This window comes from Vombatus ursinus, unplaced genomic scaffold (assembly GCF_900497805.2).
Source record: "Vombatus ursinus unplaced genomic scaffold, bare-nosed wombat genome assembly UNPS02014774.1, whole genome shotgun sequence".
In the NCBI taxonomy this organism is placed as follows: Eukaryota; Metazoa; Chordata; class Mammalia; order Diprotodontia; family Vombatidae; genus Vombatus; species Vombatus ursinus.
Genome location: NW_020954552.1, coordinates 21,315,147 through 21,332,450, shown reverse-complemented (window position 1 = coordinate 21,332,450; position 17,304 = coordinate 21,315,147). Strand labels below are relative to the sequence as shown.

The 17,304-nt window shown below is 41.1% G+C and overlaps 1 pseudogene; it reads right to left on the bottom strand.

The window, feature by feature from the left end:
- Positions 1–16,950, bottom strand: part of LOC114044636 — a 41,066-nt pseudogene extending 24,116 nt beyond the window's left edge.
- Between the last annotated feature and the right edge of the window lie 354 nt (positions 16,951–17,304).

The following is a 17,304-nucleotide window of genomic DNA, read 5'->3' as shown; positions in this document are numbered from 1 at the left end:
GTGTCCAGCTCTTCACGATCTCATTTGGTGTTTTCTTAGCAAAGATACTGGAGTGGTTTTCCATTTCCTTCTCTAGCTCATTTGACAGATGAGGAAACTGAGGCAAACAGGGTTAAGTGACTTGCTGAAGGTCACACAGCTAGTAAGTGACTGAGGCCAATTCATCTTTGAACTCAAGAAGATAAGTCTTCCTAACTCTAGGCCTGGCACTCTATCTGTTGTACCACCTACCTGTCATACTCTAAAACTTATGATCCCATGTTTTATGGAGCCCTTGCTTGGAATGGAGAAGAAAGGAAGTAAACATTTATTAAGCATCTACTATGTGCCGGGCACCATGCTAAACATTTTTGAAAATATTATCTCATTTGATCCTCACAATGACCTTGGAAGATAGGTGCTATTACTATGCTCATTTTACTTGAGGAAACTGAGGAAAACAGGTGAAGCAACTTGCCTAGGGCCACAAGACTAGTAAATATCTGAAGTCAGATTTGAACCCAGATCTATCCATTGTTCCTCCTGATGACTAGATGGCTAGGTGGGTGGGTTGGTAAGGTCTTAGGCTGTTGAGGAGGCAGACATTCATGGAGTCCATGGGTTGTGAGAGTAGAAGGCATTGTTTTTAAAAATACAAAAGAAGTGAAATGGTAGTATGCATGATGTGATAAATTTTCATGAGTGATTTATGGTATCTATCCCATGGCTGTGTAGTATGGCTTTACCTAGGAGATATCATCGGAACATACCTACCTCCTTCCTCATCCCCCTCCCCCTAAGAATCTAACTCCCTATTCAACTCAATTTAATTCAATTCTCTCCAGCCATACAAACCCAGTTTCTGGACAGCTGCTCTATCCTGTATCTAACTCTCCCCCACTTTCCAAGCCTTTCTCAGGGATTAAGAATCAAATGAACACATTGACAATGCCTTTACTAGTGTGAAGGGTCTGATGATCTCCTGTTTTATAGCCCCATCTAGAATTCCTGTACTTTTGAGTTGCACAATGGCTTCAGCCTAAACTCCCCTCCCTGATCAGCACCCCCAGTTTCCTCATACCCATCCCTGGAACTTATCCTCTACTTTCCCTATCCAGGAGTGGGGAATCTGCAGCCTCCAGGCTACATCTGGCCCTCTAGGTCTTCAAGTGCAGCCCTTTGACTGAATCCAAACCTCACAGAACAAATCATTTTACTAAGTGGATGGGGCCTATCCCATGTTCCCCTATCTTGCCACTGGTTAGGAGTCCTTCTGGAACCTCTGTTCTATCATTCATAAATTGCCCTTTATTTTACACCAATGCCCTCCCCTCTCCAAATTACTTTGCATATACTTTGCATTTATTTACATGTGTACATGTTTTCTCCAATAGAAGGTAAGCTCCCTGGGCGGAGCCACAATGGCGGAGGGAAAGCAGTGACTTGCTTGAGCTCTCCCTCAAATCCTTCCAAATACCTATAATAAATGGCTCTAAACAAATTCTAAAGCAGCAGAACCCACAAAAAAACAGAGTAAAACAAATTTCTGTCCCAAGGCAACCTGGATGGCTGATCAGAAAGGTATATCGCCCCGGGCTGGGAGAGGAGCGCAGGTTGGTGTGGGCGCGTAGGCCGCAGCGACCCTGGAGCAGGCCTCAGAGGACTGAATCACAGGCAGCTGTGGAGGTTTCCAGACTTCTCAACCCACAAATGCCAAAGACAACTTAGAAGGTCAGTGGGAAAAGTCTGTGACTGTGGTGAGAGAAGAAGCTAGATCTCAGCCGCTCCGAGGGCAGCGGCTGGCTTCGGAACTTCCAGCCCACAGACTGAGGGGGAATCGAGTGGCTGATCAGAGGGGGATTGAAGAGATCTCTTTGCCAGGGCTGAGGCAGGAATCTTTTGCTTTGCCCATGCTTGGATCTGGGTCACAGTTCTCAGGGGCAGTTCTGGGGCGTGGCGGTGGAGAGGAAACACCTCGCCCCTTATCATAGCACCTTGGAAGAACTGACACTTTTCAGATCCCTAGAAGTATCTCTGAAAACAGCTGTACAAACCCCCGAAGCTTGGGACAGTACATTCTCCACATTGGAAGCAGATTCTTACCTTAACAAAGAGTTTAAAACTCAAGTAATTGGTTGGAATCATGAGCAAGCAGTGCAAAAGAGTCAGACTATATTATCTTACTTTGGTGACAAAGAAGATCGAAACATACAACCAGAAGAAGAAGACAAAGTCAAAGATCCTACATCCAAAACTTCCAAGAAAAATATGAATCAGTCCCAGGCCTTGGAAGAGCTCAAAAGGGATTTTGAGAAGCAAGTAAGAGAAGTAGAGAAAAAACTGGGAAGAGAAATGAGAGTGATGCAAGAAAATCATGAAAAGCAAGTTAACAGCTTGCTAAAGGAGACCCCAAAAAATACTGAAGAAAATAACACCTTAAAAAATAGCCTAACCCAAATGGCAAAAGAGGTCCAAAAAGCCAGTGAAGAAAAGAATGCCCTAAAGAGCAAAATTGGCCAAATGGAAAAGGAAGTCCAAAAGCTTACTGAAGAAAATACTTCCTTAAAAATTAGAATAGAGCAATTGGAAGCTAGTGACTTTATGAAAAATCAAGACACTGTAAAACAAATCCAAAAGAATGAAAAATTAGAAAACAATGTGAAATATCTCATTGGAAAAACAACTGACCTGGAAAATAGATCCAGGAGAGAGAATTTAAAAATTATTGGACTATCTGAAAGCCATGATCAAAAAAAGAGCCTAGACATCATCTTTCAAGAAATGATCAAGGAAAACTGCCCTGATATTTTAGAACCAGAGGGCAAAATAGAAATTGAAAGAATCTGCCGATCTCCCCCTGAAAGAGATCCCCAGAGGAAAACTCCTAGGAATATTGTAGCCAAATTCCAGAGTTCTCAGGTCAAGGAGAAAATATGACAAGCAGCCAGAAAGAAACAATTCAAGTACTGTGGAAACACAATCAGGATAACACAAGACTTAGCAGCTTCTACACTAAGGGACCACAGGGCATGGAATATAATATTCTGGAGGGCAAAGGAGATAGGATTACAACCAAGATTCACCTACCCAGCAAAACTGAGTATAATTCTTCAGGGGAAAAAATGGTCATTCAGTGAAATAGAGGACTTTCAAGCATTCTTGATGAAAAGACCAGAGCAGAATAGAAAATTTGACTTTCCAGTATAAGACTCAAGTGGAACATGAAGAGGTAAACAGGAAAGAGAAATTATAAGAGACTTATTAAGGTTGAACTGTTTACATTCCTGCATGGAAAGACGATATTTGTAACTCATGAGACCTTTGTCTATATTAGGGTAGTTGGAGGGGAAAAATTATATGTATGTATAGATAGATAGATAGATGGATAGATAGATAGATAGATAGACAGAGGGCACAGGGTGAGTTGAAGATGAAGGAGTCATATCTGGAGAATAAAATTAAAGGGTGAGAGAGGATTATACTAGGAGAAGGAGAAAGGGAAAGGTAGAATGGGGTAAATTATCTTACAAAAAAACAGAAAAGAAAAGGCTCTTACAGTGGAGGAGAACCGGGGGAAGGTGAGAGGAAATGAGTGAATCTTATTCTCATAAGATTTGGCTTAAGGAGGGTATAACATACACACTCAATTGGATATGGAAATCTGTTTTACCCTACAGGAAAATAGGAGGGGAAGGTAACAAGAGAGTAGGGGGATGATAGAGAGGAGGGCAGATTGGGAAAGGGGGTAATCAAAACCAAATACTTCTGAGGATGGACAGAGTCAAAAGAAAGAATAGAATAAATAGGGGGGCAGGATAGGATTAAGGGAAATAGAGTTAGTTTTTCACAGCATGTCTGCTATGGAAGTGTTTTGCATAACTACACATGTATAGCCTATACTGAGTTGCTTGCCTTTTTAATGAGGGTGGGTGAGGAGGGAGGAAGGGAGAAAATTTGGAACCCAAAGTTTTAAAAACACATGTTTAAAAGGAAAATGTTTTCACATGCAACTGGGAAATAAGAAATACAGGAAATGGGGTACAGAAATCTATCCTGCCCTACAGGAAAATAGAAGGGGAAGGGGGGGAGAGATAGCAGGGAAATCAGACTATGGGAAGGGGTATTCAGAATGCATGCCATCTTGGGGTGGGGGGAGGGGCGAGATGGGGTGAAAATTTGGAACTCAAAATCTTGTAGAAGTCAATGTTGAAAACTAAACATAAAAAAAAAAGAATTAAAAAAAAGAATGTAAGCTCCCTGAGGGTAGAGTCAGTTTCATTTTGTCATTGTAATAGGTACTTTAAAAATAAAGTTTGTTGAATTGAAGGAAGGAAATAAGCTATAAAGCACCTACTATGTGCAAAGCACTGTGCTAAGTACCAGTTCTCAAAACAACCCTGAGAGGTAGGTGCTTTTAACCCATTTTACAGTTGAGGAAACCAATGCAGGTAGAGGTTAAGTGACTTGTCCAGGGTCACACAACTTATAAATGTCTTAGGTTGGATTTCAGCTCCGGTCATCTAGTCTTAACTTCCTCACTCCAAGCTGAGCTCTTGGTGGGCCACCTAGGCGCCTCATTGAAGTGCTTATTATATTATGTGCTAGGCACTATGCTACTGGCCATATAAGGAGAGAAAAAGCAAAACCCTCAAAAAGCTTCCATTGCACTGGGGAAGGAGTGGTGGGAGTCAGGATGGTGGTGATGGTAGTGGACACCACTTTCACTTGTTACTGAGCCTTCTGCAGTTGTGTCTGACTCTCTGTGACCCCATTTGGGGTTTTTTGCCATTTCCTTCTCCAGCTCACTTTACAAATGAGGAAACTGAGGAAAACAAGGGTGAGTGACTTGACCAGGGTCACACAGTTACTAACTGTGAGGCTGAATTTGAACTCAGGAAAATGAGTCTTCCTAACTCCAGGCCTGGCATTCTATATTGTTCCACCTAGCTGCCACAGCTTGCACACAGATAAATTAACACAACAAATTGAAAGTTGGGGGGGGAGGGAAGTAATTAAAATTGGGAGAATCAGGAAAGAACACTTGAAGTGAGCCTTGAAGCAATCTAGGGGGTTTGAAAGCTTCCCACCCCCAACAAACCTCTAAAACAAATAGAACCCTTGGGACCAGCTGCTTCCTGTCTTTCTCATTCAAAATCTGTCCTCGGTGAGTCTTTTAACCAGGTTTCAAAAGTATCCAGGCATTTCGGAGGGGAGTTGGGTGTAGAAGGATAATATCAGGGCCTTAGGTAGAGGTTGGCCTCTGGCAGAACCCCCTAGGGACATTTCTGTTCCCCGGCAAGTCTTTTCCAGGTTCCACCCATGACCTGCCTTCACTTAAGAGCTCTCAAGCAGTCAGGGCTGCAATCTAACCATTTGTAAAATTACTTCCTACTTAAATGTTGCCTGACAGTCATGTATGAACTAATATATGTCAAAAGCTCCAGGTTCTTTCTCTAGGCATAGAATATGTCTTTTAAGGTATGATTATTCAAAATCCCTTAAGGAGCTAGAAATTCTGATAAATGCAGTATGTAGAAATTCAAGATGCTTTATGGAAAGCTTTATGCATATGCAAAAAATATTTACCTTAATAGTTCTAGAAAGACAAAAGGGGCCTAATTAGTCCCTTCCTGCTGACTATCCGATAAGAAACAAGATTATAAATAAATGCTTCTTCTAGGAGTTATTGTTGCCTATTACCTATGGTTCCCTTTATCTTGGCAGTCTTTACATAAGCTTATCATGCTAATTAAATTATATGAATTTGATTTTAACGGAAAGACAGCTTCTCTCAGAAGGAAAACAAGTTAGTCTCTCCTCTGAGTAAACAATATTCCACTGAGAACAATGCCCTTTAATTTGGTAAAGTGTCTTTTGTGCTATCTGCAGCACCAAGCAATTTTTCAGTGCTGTGCTAATAATTGAATTACAGAGGGAAATTGCAAGTAATAGAGGGGAAGGAAATTGATTGCTTAATTTTTATTAACCAAACGGGAAAAATCAGGGGCTTCCTGCTATGATCCAAAATGAAACAAAGAGAAAAGATGCAGAGAGACGGCTCCAGGTGGCAGAAGGACTATTCTGTGCTTACACAAACATAAGCAAAATCCTTTAGGGAGGAGAAGACACCAGACAGGAAAGAGAGGGAAGTAGAGACAGATGAAAGTACTCCCCCCCACCCCATAAAGAATGAGGACACCTGGAGGTTAAGGAAAAGGGGGGCAGGTCATGAATTACTGCAAAGAATAACAATTCAGCCCCCCTTCACTGACAGCTTGAATTCCAAGGATCCACATTTTCACAATATAAAGTTATAATCTGCACTTCCTTTTGCTTTTCTAGAAGAGAATGACAGTGACTTCATATCTTTGTACTGCCAGGGAGGAGTGAGAGCCTCACAGGAAACTGAAGGCCTGTAAAACGTTTGATGAATTCATCAGGGTCTTTCCCAGATCTTGCAGGGCTGGCCAGGATCCCCCGCTGCCTGGGCTGCTCAAATATCCAGGCCAGTGAATGATGACATGGGGGCTGAAGTTGCCTCTGTTCCCTCTGGGGATCTTATAGGGAGAACCTCTTCGCCTTCCTGTGGAGTCAGTTTCCTTCCTCTCCCAGGAGCAGACCCTGGCCCAGATAACTTGCTAGTGACCAGCTCAGGCTAGTTGCTGTCAGGTGATCATTTTCAGATGTCTGATGTGTAGGCTGTGGAAAAGGAAACAGAAGGGAAAGATGTCAGGAGAGAGGGCATTGGTCAAGAAAAAGGCTTCAGTTTGTTCCCAAAGCAGAGATGTACCTTTCCTTTGCTGGAGAGGTGGAGGATTATGGGCACCACACATTGCATACACTGTCAGACTCAATTGATATAATGGTTAGTTTTACTGAACTATTCTCATTTTCTTTTCTTTTCTTTTTTGTTTTTTGGTATAAGGGGTGGCTCATGAAGGTTGTGTAAAAACAGAAGATATCAACAACATGTGTAATGTTTTAAAATAAAATAAATACAAAAAACAAACAAAACAAATGCTATTATCACCAACATTTTTGCAAGTAATTACATTCTCATCCTCTAGCACTGAGCTAGGGCATTTATTATTCACAGAGTTGAGCTCAGGGTTCAGTTTCTCTTAAAGGAGATACCTCCAAGAGTTTCAGAGAATGTTGAAAAGCCTTGTATGAATTGATATGTAGTGAAGTGAGCAGGACAATTTGTAAAAGAACAACAATATCGTGAAAATGGACAACTTTGAAAGACTTAAGAATTCTGACAAGTGCGGTGACCAGACACTGTTCCAGGGGACTGATAAGCATTCTATCCAAGTCCTGACCGAGAGGTGATGGACTGATGGTATAGAACGAAACGCATTTTTTGGACATGGCCAAAGCAGGAATATGTTTTGCTTGACTATGCATATTTGTTAAAAGGACTTTGTTTTGTTTTGTATTTAGTAGAGAGGGAAGAAAAGTATATTTATGCTTATTGAGAGAGACATACAGAGAGACAGAGACAAAGAGACAGAGAAGGACAGAGGGAGGGAAGAAGAAGAAGAAGAAGAGACATACACAGAGAAAGAGACAGAGAGAGAGACAGAGACAGAGAGAGAAAGAGGGAGAGAGAGAGACAGAGAGAGAGACAGAGAGAGAGACAGAGAGAGAGAAAGAGAGAGAGAGACAGCTAGCTCTTAAAGCTCTCAAAGGCTCCCTAGAAAGATCCAGTTCCCATGAACTTTCTGGCAGACACCTTGATGCTGAGAGGGAAGTTCAGGGCCTTCTTTAACTAAAAGGTGTGCTAAATGAATTCATACCACAGTTGTGAGCTTGGAGTGTTCATTAATGAAATGAAAAAACCACAAATCATCCCCTGCTTTCCCAAGAGAAAACACAGGAAAGAAAATATACAGAAACATTCAACTAATTAAAGGAAGTTGTTTTCTTACATTTAAACTCTAATTTGGAGAATGTCTGGCTACTAAAGAAGAATCCCCTAAACTATTAAGGTGGATGATGACAATACCATGAATAGAATGGAGAGTCATTGTTCCTTAAATTCCATTATTTTTTAAAGTAATGACTTTCTCAATTACTCCATGTTACTAAAATCATTGAGATTAAGTCTATGGACAGAATTCTGTTTTCTAGCCCCAGCTCTCCCAGCATCATTGTTTACTGAGCACCCCCAGTAAAATAGTCTACTTTTCTAAAAGGAAAAGAGGAAAATGCAATTGGACACTCTCCAGCATCTAGTGACCTTTGGAATACCTTTTGTTTGTGTAGTTCTTGCTTATAAGCTGTACTCTAGCTTCAAACATTCTTTAAAAATGCCTGCTACTTAAAGTTGCCTACAGCCAAACCTTCCCTGAAATGTTTACACCAAAGGAAAACATTGAATTTGTGGTCAGGGTTTTACCTCAAAATGTAAACTACAAATCCTGAAATCCTCATCTTCCAGCTCCATCTTGAAATTTGAGTGATCTTTGACCCTTTAATTATAAAGTCCCTAATAATCTTGACGACTTTGGCGGTAACATTGTCCACCCTATGGGAACCACAACGGACAGGATTTCTGACTATCAATAGATACTGGTGCTCCTGATACAGTTTGGTTAACATTGGAGGGCATGCATCTACCAACAGTTCAGGTCCCCATATTGTGTTCTACCTGAGGCAATTGGCATAAATTGTACCTGTTGGTAATGGTCCCTGACATTTCAAACATCTTTGGAATTCCTCACTTCCTTTGTCCCTGTTCTATTAATCAGGTCCTGGACACCAGTACAGAAATGATAGGATCAGAGGGACCTTAGAGCTCATCTGAACCCACCCTCCTCATTTTACAGGTAAAAGGTCCAGAGAGAATAAGTAGTTTTCTCAAAGTGACATAGGGTGAAAGCTATATAGCTAGTATTTGAAACCAGGTCTTTTGACTCCAAAGCCAGCAATCTTTCCACCTTATCTACGACCCTTCAACTTTGAAGAATCATGATCATCCTCTTTCTCCAGAATCCTCTTTTTTCTCCCAGACTGCATTGCTACCCTGAAGAATTCTCTGCCTTTAACCCCTGCTCTCTCCCCTTCTGATTGATGGCTCCCTCTCAAGGACCACCATTTGAGGATGCCATGTTTCACCATGCCTGAATTTTTTCTCTGGACTTCTTCATCTTGACCAGCTCCATTATGCCAGTGTAGATCCTCTTCCTCCTCCTCCAACCAATTTCAAACTTCCCTTTACATGCCATTTTCCCCCATGAGAAGATAAAGATTACCCTGCTTGAATGTATGTGTACTTCCATTACTTAGCACAGTACCTGGCACATAGTAAATGCTTAATAAATACTTCTATCTATCTGTCTATCTATCTACCTACCTACTTACCTACCTATCTACTTATCTATATAACTTTCTGCCAGTCTGCTATCTCTCTATCTAATCTTGTTGTTCTTGATTAGTCATTTTTAGTCATTTCCTACTCTTGGCGACCTCTTTTGGATTTTCTTGGCAAATATACTGGAGTGATTTGCCATTTCCTTCTCCAGCTCATTTTACAGATGAGGAAACTGAGGCCAACAAGGTTAAGTGACTTGGCCAAGGTCACAGGGCTAACAAGCTTCTAGGGTCAGAACCCAGGTCTTCTTGACTCTAGGCCCAGCACTCTATCCCAGCCAGCTATTTAATCACTTACTAGCATATTTTGAAATTTTACCAAGTTTTTTTTCAAGTTCCATGATGTAAATTCCTCAAGGTCAGGGACTGTTTTTGGTTTAATATGGTACATGGCATATAATAAGAGATCAATAAGTGCTTATTGATAAATCTATCATGAATATTAAAGGCTTCAAATAGCCCCACTCCAATAAACCCTGGGTAACTGGCCGGGAGGCAAAAGAACCTCTAATTGTTGTATTTTTCCTGTTAGGGGCCTTTCCTGTAGCCTGTGGGGGCCTTTCTCTGTGAGAATCAGGAACTTTTGTGACAGAAAAGTCTTTTTTTTTTTTTTAATCTCCTAGTGCTCCTTTTCTCCACCCTGGCAGCATTTCTCAGTTGGGCTTCTGAGTGGGTAAGCAATCTGATTTCCCTACCCTCTGTGCATCCCACATAGAAGAAAGCTGCCTGAGTAACTAAAAAGAAATGCTCCGTTGAAAAGTTGGTCAGCTTAGGAGTTGCCCTGTGAGCTTATACCCTGTTGATTTGCTTTTTTCTTCCTCTTGCCCCTCAATTAAGATTTCCACACTAAACAGCCTGTGCATTATCCAGCAGGCAAACTGGCTTTTAATAGACCATGTAAGCTGGAATCTGTATGGTGTCTTTTAAAATGTAGGGAACTGTCCAGATAGGATAACTATCCAGATAGCTGAGCCTCCCATTCTTCAAAGCAATGTGGCATTCCCCCAGGGCTATTTCCACAAACGAGGCAGTCCACAGCACACAGAGAGCAGCATTTATGTGGCCTGAGAGTATAGATTTATGAATCATCAGCTCTCATGGACTTCTCCTTTACCACATCTTGTCATGAGAGACAATGATACATTGCCATGTGATCTCAGAGAAGATGCTGGCCCATAGCTCTCAGGAAGCTCAAGTCTATGCATCAGAGGGAGGAATTTGGCCCCCAAAGTTATAAGAAAACAGTGAAGTGATTATGCTACAGTCAAATATTTCCCAGTGTTTTATATATTCATCTGTATTGCAGAAATAGAAGGAGGCACTTTCAGAAGAAAGTTCAAACAAAAATCCTGAGACAGGCTGTGACGTAGAGAGCTCACATGCTCTGGCATCCCAAGGAATCAAGTTCCCAGAATAATGGCCACAAAGCCACCCACTTCACGAGGCACTGAGCCAAAAAGTCGGGACAGGTTTACTACAATGATTCCCAACTCTGGTGAAATTGTGGTCGTCAATCGTTGTTTGTCTCTGGCTTTTCCCCACCTCTCTCATGTTATCTGGCAGAGAGCTGGGGTAAATGGAGAGCAATGACTGTTTGATGATTTACAGAAAGAAGAAGACCTATGCAGCATTGCTTAATTACCTATTATATAAGTGCCTCCTATAATACTTGCAAGTAATTTGAATACGAAGGCATAAAAATCATGTGTTGAATGGACATAAAGGGTCATGGAATCACAGCTTTAAGGCTAGGAGGGATCTTTGAGACAATCTAGTCCAACTAACTCATTTTACAAATAAGAAAACTGAGGCCTCAGGAGGTTAAAGTCAGTGACAGTAAGCACTAGAAGTGAGATTTAAATATTGATCCACTGACTTGAGAGCCAGCAAGTTTTTTCTTTCTGCCACACTGACCTTTTATTCTTCTTCTCAAAGCACTTGTACTAAAGGTTTTTATTTTTTTAAGTCAGCAGTTAAAAGTCAACAAAGTTTATTTGTGGAAGGAGGTAATGGAATGTGGTAGAGAGGGCACTAGCCTGAGAGTCAGGGCACCCGAGTGGCCGTCCCACTTCTGCTGGCCCCTCGTCACAGAATCTGAGAAGGTGAAGGCACGTTATGGGACATATATACTCACTCCCTCCCAGAAGGACAAAAAGTCTCCCCTCCCCCTCCAAAGACTCTACAATCAATCATCCAGCCTCTGTTGGGTGACCCCCAGTGATGAAGATCTCACTACTTATGACATAGCCCTTTCTATTTGGGGGCAGTTGAACTTGTTGGGAAATTTTTCCTTTTATAGAATTAAAAATTTACCTCCAAGTTACTTACTTCCACCCATAGCTAATGATTCTTTTCTCAAGGCATAAACAAAAAAAGTCTAAGCCTTCTTCCCCAGGGCAACTCTCCAAACATTTTCTTGGGGGGAGGGGAAGAGGCGACTGGGGCTAAGTGACTTGCCCAGGGTCATACAGTGTCAAGTATCTGAGGATAGATTTGAACTCAGGTGCTCCTGACTCCAGGGCCCATGCTCTGTCCACTACACCACCTAGCTGCCCCCTCTCCAAACATTTGAAGGCATTACTAGCCTTGTCCTACAAGTATGGAATGAGACACATGCTCATATGTGCAAAATGTCTTATTTGGTTTTGCTTTACTCTACTTCTTAGTTATAAGGGAGGCTACTAGGTGGCACAGTGGGTAGAGCTCTTGGCCTGGAGCCAGGAAGACATGAGTTCAAATCTGGTCTCAGACATGTATTAGCTGTGTTACCAGCAAGTCACAGCCTCTGTTTGCCTCAGTTTTCTCATCTATAAAATGGGGATAATAATAGCATCTAACTCCCAAGTTGATATGAGAACTAAATGAAATGATATTTATAAAATGCTTAGCACATATTAAGCACTGTTTACATGTTAAAATTATCATTATTATCATTATTATTATTGTGGAGTAAGGGGAACAGGTAAAAAAGTCATTGGGAAATGACATCAATGTTTAAAAAATCAATAAAACATTTTTTAAAAGACACTAATCATTCTATTTAATTGCCTTGAGCCTCAGTTTTTTCATCTACAAAATGAAGGAATTGGACTAAAAACTCTCTAAGATCTCTTCCAGCTCTAAATCTATGATCTTATGATCTCTCCTCTAAACCTTTCCTCCAGGTAAAACTGATTTTTAAAGGTATATGTTTATGTATGTGTATACACACACACAAACACACACGTACATGCACATACTTTTAAAAACATATATATGAGAAAGCCAGGGCATTACAAACTTGGTTGTTTGTAAAGTGCATATGTGTGTGTGTATGTGTGTGTGTGTATGTGTATACACACATGAACATATACCTTTAAAAATGCTTCAGGATATATATCTACACACATATGTATGTATGTATATACATATATAAAATTTCTACTTTCCAGTAACTTTCATCATGACTCAAGAAAAGTGAAACAAGCCTAAACCTTCTTCCCTGCAACATGCTACATACCAGTAGCACCAGTGATATTCTTTAACCATCTGTGATCTTCTTAATAATTTCATTCCCTCCGACAAGGCCTATCCCACCATCTATGCGTTTTTATACTCTGTGACTCTTATTAATATAAAGCTTCATAGAAATTCTACTCACTGCACTAGAGGCTTTCCTTTTAATATTGTAATATATTGTGGGTACTAGTCAGTGTGAAAGGACCAGGGTATACTCCATCTTGCCCCTACTTTCCTCTTAACTTTTAGGGATTACTTTTCCCTAAAAGACAAGAAAGCTCTGCTTGAGACCTGATTGGCCCCTGGCCTCCCTTGACATAGCTCTCTAACCAACTGAGGGCATACCCTCCCCCAGTCTGGTAGATGTCTGAGGACCATACAATTCAGTACACCCTACCCTGTTAATAGATGGATTTCCATGCAAGGAGCAAGGGTCTATTACAACAACTAAGTGACACTGTATCCTTGTTGCATATCCTCTCTATTTGAGGGCTAGGTAAACCTCCTTTTGTTAACTTGTTCAAACCTGAACCAGGATGCTGGGCTCAGGCCAGGCTGTAGCAATCAGGCTACCTACCTGCTCACTCTCTGTTTGCCTATGTCTCTGTCTCTTTGTCTCTCTCTGTCTCTGTTTTCATCTGTCTCTCTGTCTCCTCTCTGTCTGTCTCTCTATCTGTCTCTCTGTTTCTCTCCCTCTCTTTCTCTGTCTCTCTCTCCCTCCCTCTGAGATATAAATAAAATTAAATAAAAGGATTACTCTGCTGCAGTGAGGGCCCAGTTGAGATTATATTACAAAAATCTGGAATGGGACCAATTAGCATAGTTGGGTGACTTTCTCCAGCTCTATTTAGCAGCACCTCTAAGCCGCAGCAGAAGAGGCCAATGTAGAGAATGATGCTCAATTTTGACAAGGAATGAGTAGCAATAAAACCAAGTGGAAGCTAGAATTATAAAATTCAAAAGCACAGAACCACAACATCAAGGAGTTCGACCTTCATTGTACTACAAGTTATGTATGTTATTTGGAGTGTTCAGCACCTCTCGTAAGAGGGCTGCTCACCTACCTTTGGTGTCTACCTGTCACCCGACTCTCACCTGTGTGGCTCCAAAAAGCTGTAGCATGCCCAGCAGCCACACCCTGGCAAAACCATCTTGACAGATGGGCTAAACCAAGTTGAGGGTAACCAACACACCTCAAACCCATCAGTGAGTTAGGGGGATGTCTACCCCAAGCATGTGAAGACTTCTACCAGGTGAATAGGCGGATGAGAACAATTTGCTCCAGCAGCCACGAAGGTGACTGAAACAGGTACTTTGGAGGCTTAAAGCCTGTTCAGCCATCAAAGATGCTGAGGTCATCCACTGCATCCCAGGCCATCAACAGTCATCCTGACTTTTGTCTTGCCACTGGACTTCCATGACTCTGGAAGAGAGAATGAGGCTGATGACTTTGTGCAGCTCTGCCTCACTTGAATCCAATTCATGGGCAAGTCAAAACATCACCCCATGATGTCAATGGTCCACTTCAAAAACAAAGACAAATAACAACTTATGTGGAGATGTGAAGTGACATCAGCTATAATGACTCTGATAGCTTTTTCTTGCCCTCAGGGGACTCTATTATAAGTCTGGAGGACTATTTGTGTCCCTGGGTATATATGTGGTTCTCCAGCAAAGGAAAAAAGGTTTCTTAATTGTTTAAGGTTGAAGTACAAAGCCTCTGTATTTTCTTTGGATTCCTAGATAAAGTTTATCCCATATTCAATGCTATTTTGGCCTGAATGCTTATATTAACATTGATGGTCTTTTCCTTTTATTGTAGAAATCTAGAAGTAAATGCTAATGTTTCTACAGGAAACCTAGGAATTCCCCAAGATCGAACCACTGGGCCCAATCCATGCATACACACACACACACACACACACACAAACATATGTACACACACATCTATAGATGAATATATTGTTGTTTAGTTGTTCAATTGTGTCTGACCCTTCGTGACCTTATTTAAGGTTTTCTTGGCAAAAATAGTAGAGTGGTTTACTATTTCCTTCTCTAGCTCATTTTACAGATGAGGGTTAACAGGGTTAAGTGACTTGTCCAAGTCCACATAGCTAGTAAGTGTCAGTCTGGATTTGGACTCAGGTCTTACTCATTCTAGGCCCAGCACTGTATCTACTGTGCCATCTAGGGGCCCGCAAATGAGTATATATACATATGCAAATATATGTGTACAGTGCATATAAGTACCTCTCTCTCTCTCTCTCTATATATATATATATGTTATAATATATACATATAAATATATGTGTATAAGCACATCTGTATACATGTATATATATATATGTATTTTAAATTATATGTATTTTAAATTAATTGCATTGAAATTAATTCTGCTTTGGGATTTCTATGGCATCTCTTACAATTATTGGAGACACCTTGGGGTGTTGTAAAACCAGTGCTGGCAATCACTGATCTAGCTGATTTCACCTTGGCTTAGGAGACGGAGAAGCTTGAGTCTATGGTTTAGCTCAGAAACTCCCTTTTCCTCTAAAGTGGGCAATTTCTTTTACTTCTCTGCACCTCATCTGGGAAGTGAGCTATTTCTTTCCACCATGCACGGATAATGAGAAGATTAACAAACTAATGCAAAGAGGACTAAACATTGTTAAATTATATGTGGGTTTATAAGTGAGGTAAATCATTGCCAGCAGCCAACAGTATAGCCACTGAATGTGAGCTCAATAACTTCCTTCTTTATGTAGACGGTCTTCCTACATAATGAAAAACTATATATCAGGCTTGCAAAAAAAAAAAAAAAGACTCAGTCTGCAAAAATTCTACACAGCCTATAAAATTTACATTGCCTGCAAACGTTGACTAATGCCATTTCTTCCCACAGACTACAGACATCCTCCTCCTCTGCTGTGCTGCTGCTTCAGCCATAAAGATCTGGGACCAAATCCCTACAGGGTCAGCCCAAGCCAGAATGTTCTTGTCAGTGAAATGACAACCAATTTGGAATGGTGGGAGACTTGGGTTCAGCTTCCAGGCTTCCCACTGTCTTCTGTGCTTTGCACACACAGTGGCAACCATCTGTTTAGTGCTTCATGAGGGCACCAGGAGGAAGAACATGTTTGATACCATCATGGTGGAATGTGTATCAGGTGTAATGGAGATTCAGAAAGGGCAAGGACACTTGAAATTCACATCCAACAAAAGGTTAAAGCACTATTAAAATCTGATTACAACAGCTTAACAACACTAAAGATTATAGAACACAAAATTAAGTCACACTCATGGACAACTTGATAAAATGACCTGATAAAAATCATGTGCCTAGTGCTCTGCCTTGGTCAGACCACATCTGGCAAATTGTTCTCAGTTCTAGGTGCCACACTTTAGGAAAGACATTGACAATACCCAAAGGAAAGTAACCAGAATAATGAAAGGCCTTGAAATCATGCCATGGGAAAAATGGTTGAAGGAACAAGGTATGTATAGTCTGGAGAAGGGTAGTCATAGGAACACATGATCATTGTCTCTAAGGGATGATTAGATTTATTCTGTTTTGCCTCAGAAGCTTATCAAGGATTGATATACAGAGAGCACTTTTTTTTTTAATTGAGAGCTAGTCAGTCATGGAATGGGCTGCCTTGGGAGGTGATGGATTCTTCCATCCTTGAAATCCTCAAGTAAAGATTAGCAGATGCAACCTGGATGAGGATCCAATAATGGAGACTGAGGAATGGTAAGAGAGGGACAAGAAAAACCAAGGGAGAGTAGTGTCGCAAAAACCTGGAGAAGAGAGAGTATTCAAGAAATGGGGATGATTGACAAAGTCAAAGCCTGTAGAGAGGTCAAGAAGGATGAGGACTGAGAAGAGGCCATTGGATTTGGTGAGTCAGAGATCATTGGCAGCTTTGGAAAAGTAACTCTAAAGTGACTATGTCCCTACTTGCTGTTGTCGTACGTGACAGTCTGTCTCCCCCATGCTTGAAACGCTTTCCCTGCTCACCTCCAAATCTTTTCATCAAACCTCAGTTCAAGTACCACTGACTTTGCAAGGCCAAGGCCATCAATTGCATCCTCGGCCATTGCCAATTATCTTGACTCCTGTCTCGTGGCTAGACTTCAATGACTTTGGAGGAGAGAGTGAGTCTACCTCACTTAAATCAAATTCACCAGCAAGTCAAGAAGTCACCCTCATGATGGCATTGGTCCTGTTCGAGAATGAAGGACAACAATAGCAACAGTTGTTCATACTGAGCTCCCCCAAAACTGGTTTTTTGTCTGCTTTGCTTTTGCTTTTCTGTGTACCTGTTGTTTTTCTCAGGAGAATGGAAGCTCCTTGAGGGTAAAGATTGCTTCCTATTGATTTTTGTATTCCAAGCAGCTAGCTGATAAATGTTTGTTGAAGTGAATTGAAATGGATTTAGTTTAATTTAGCTT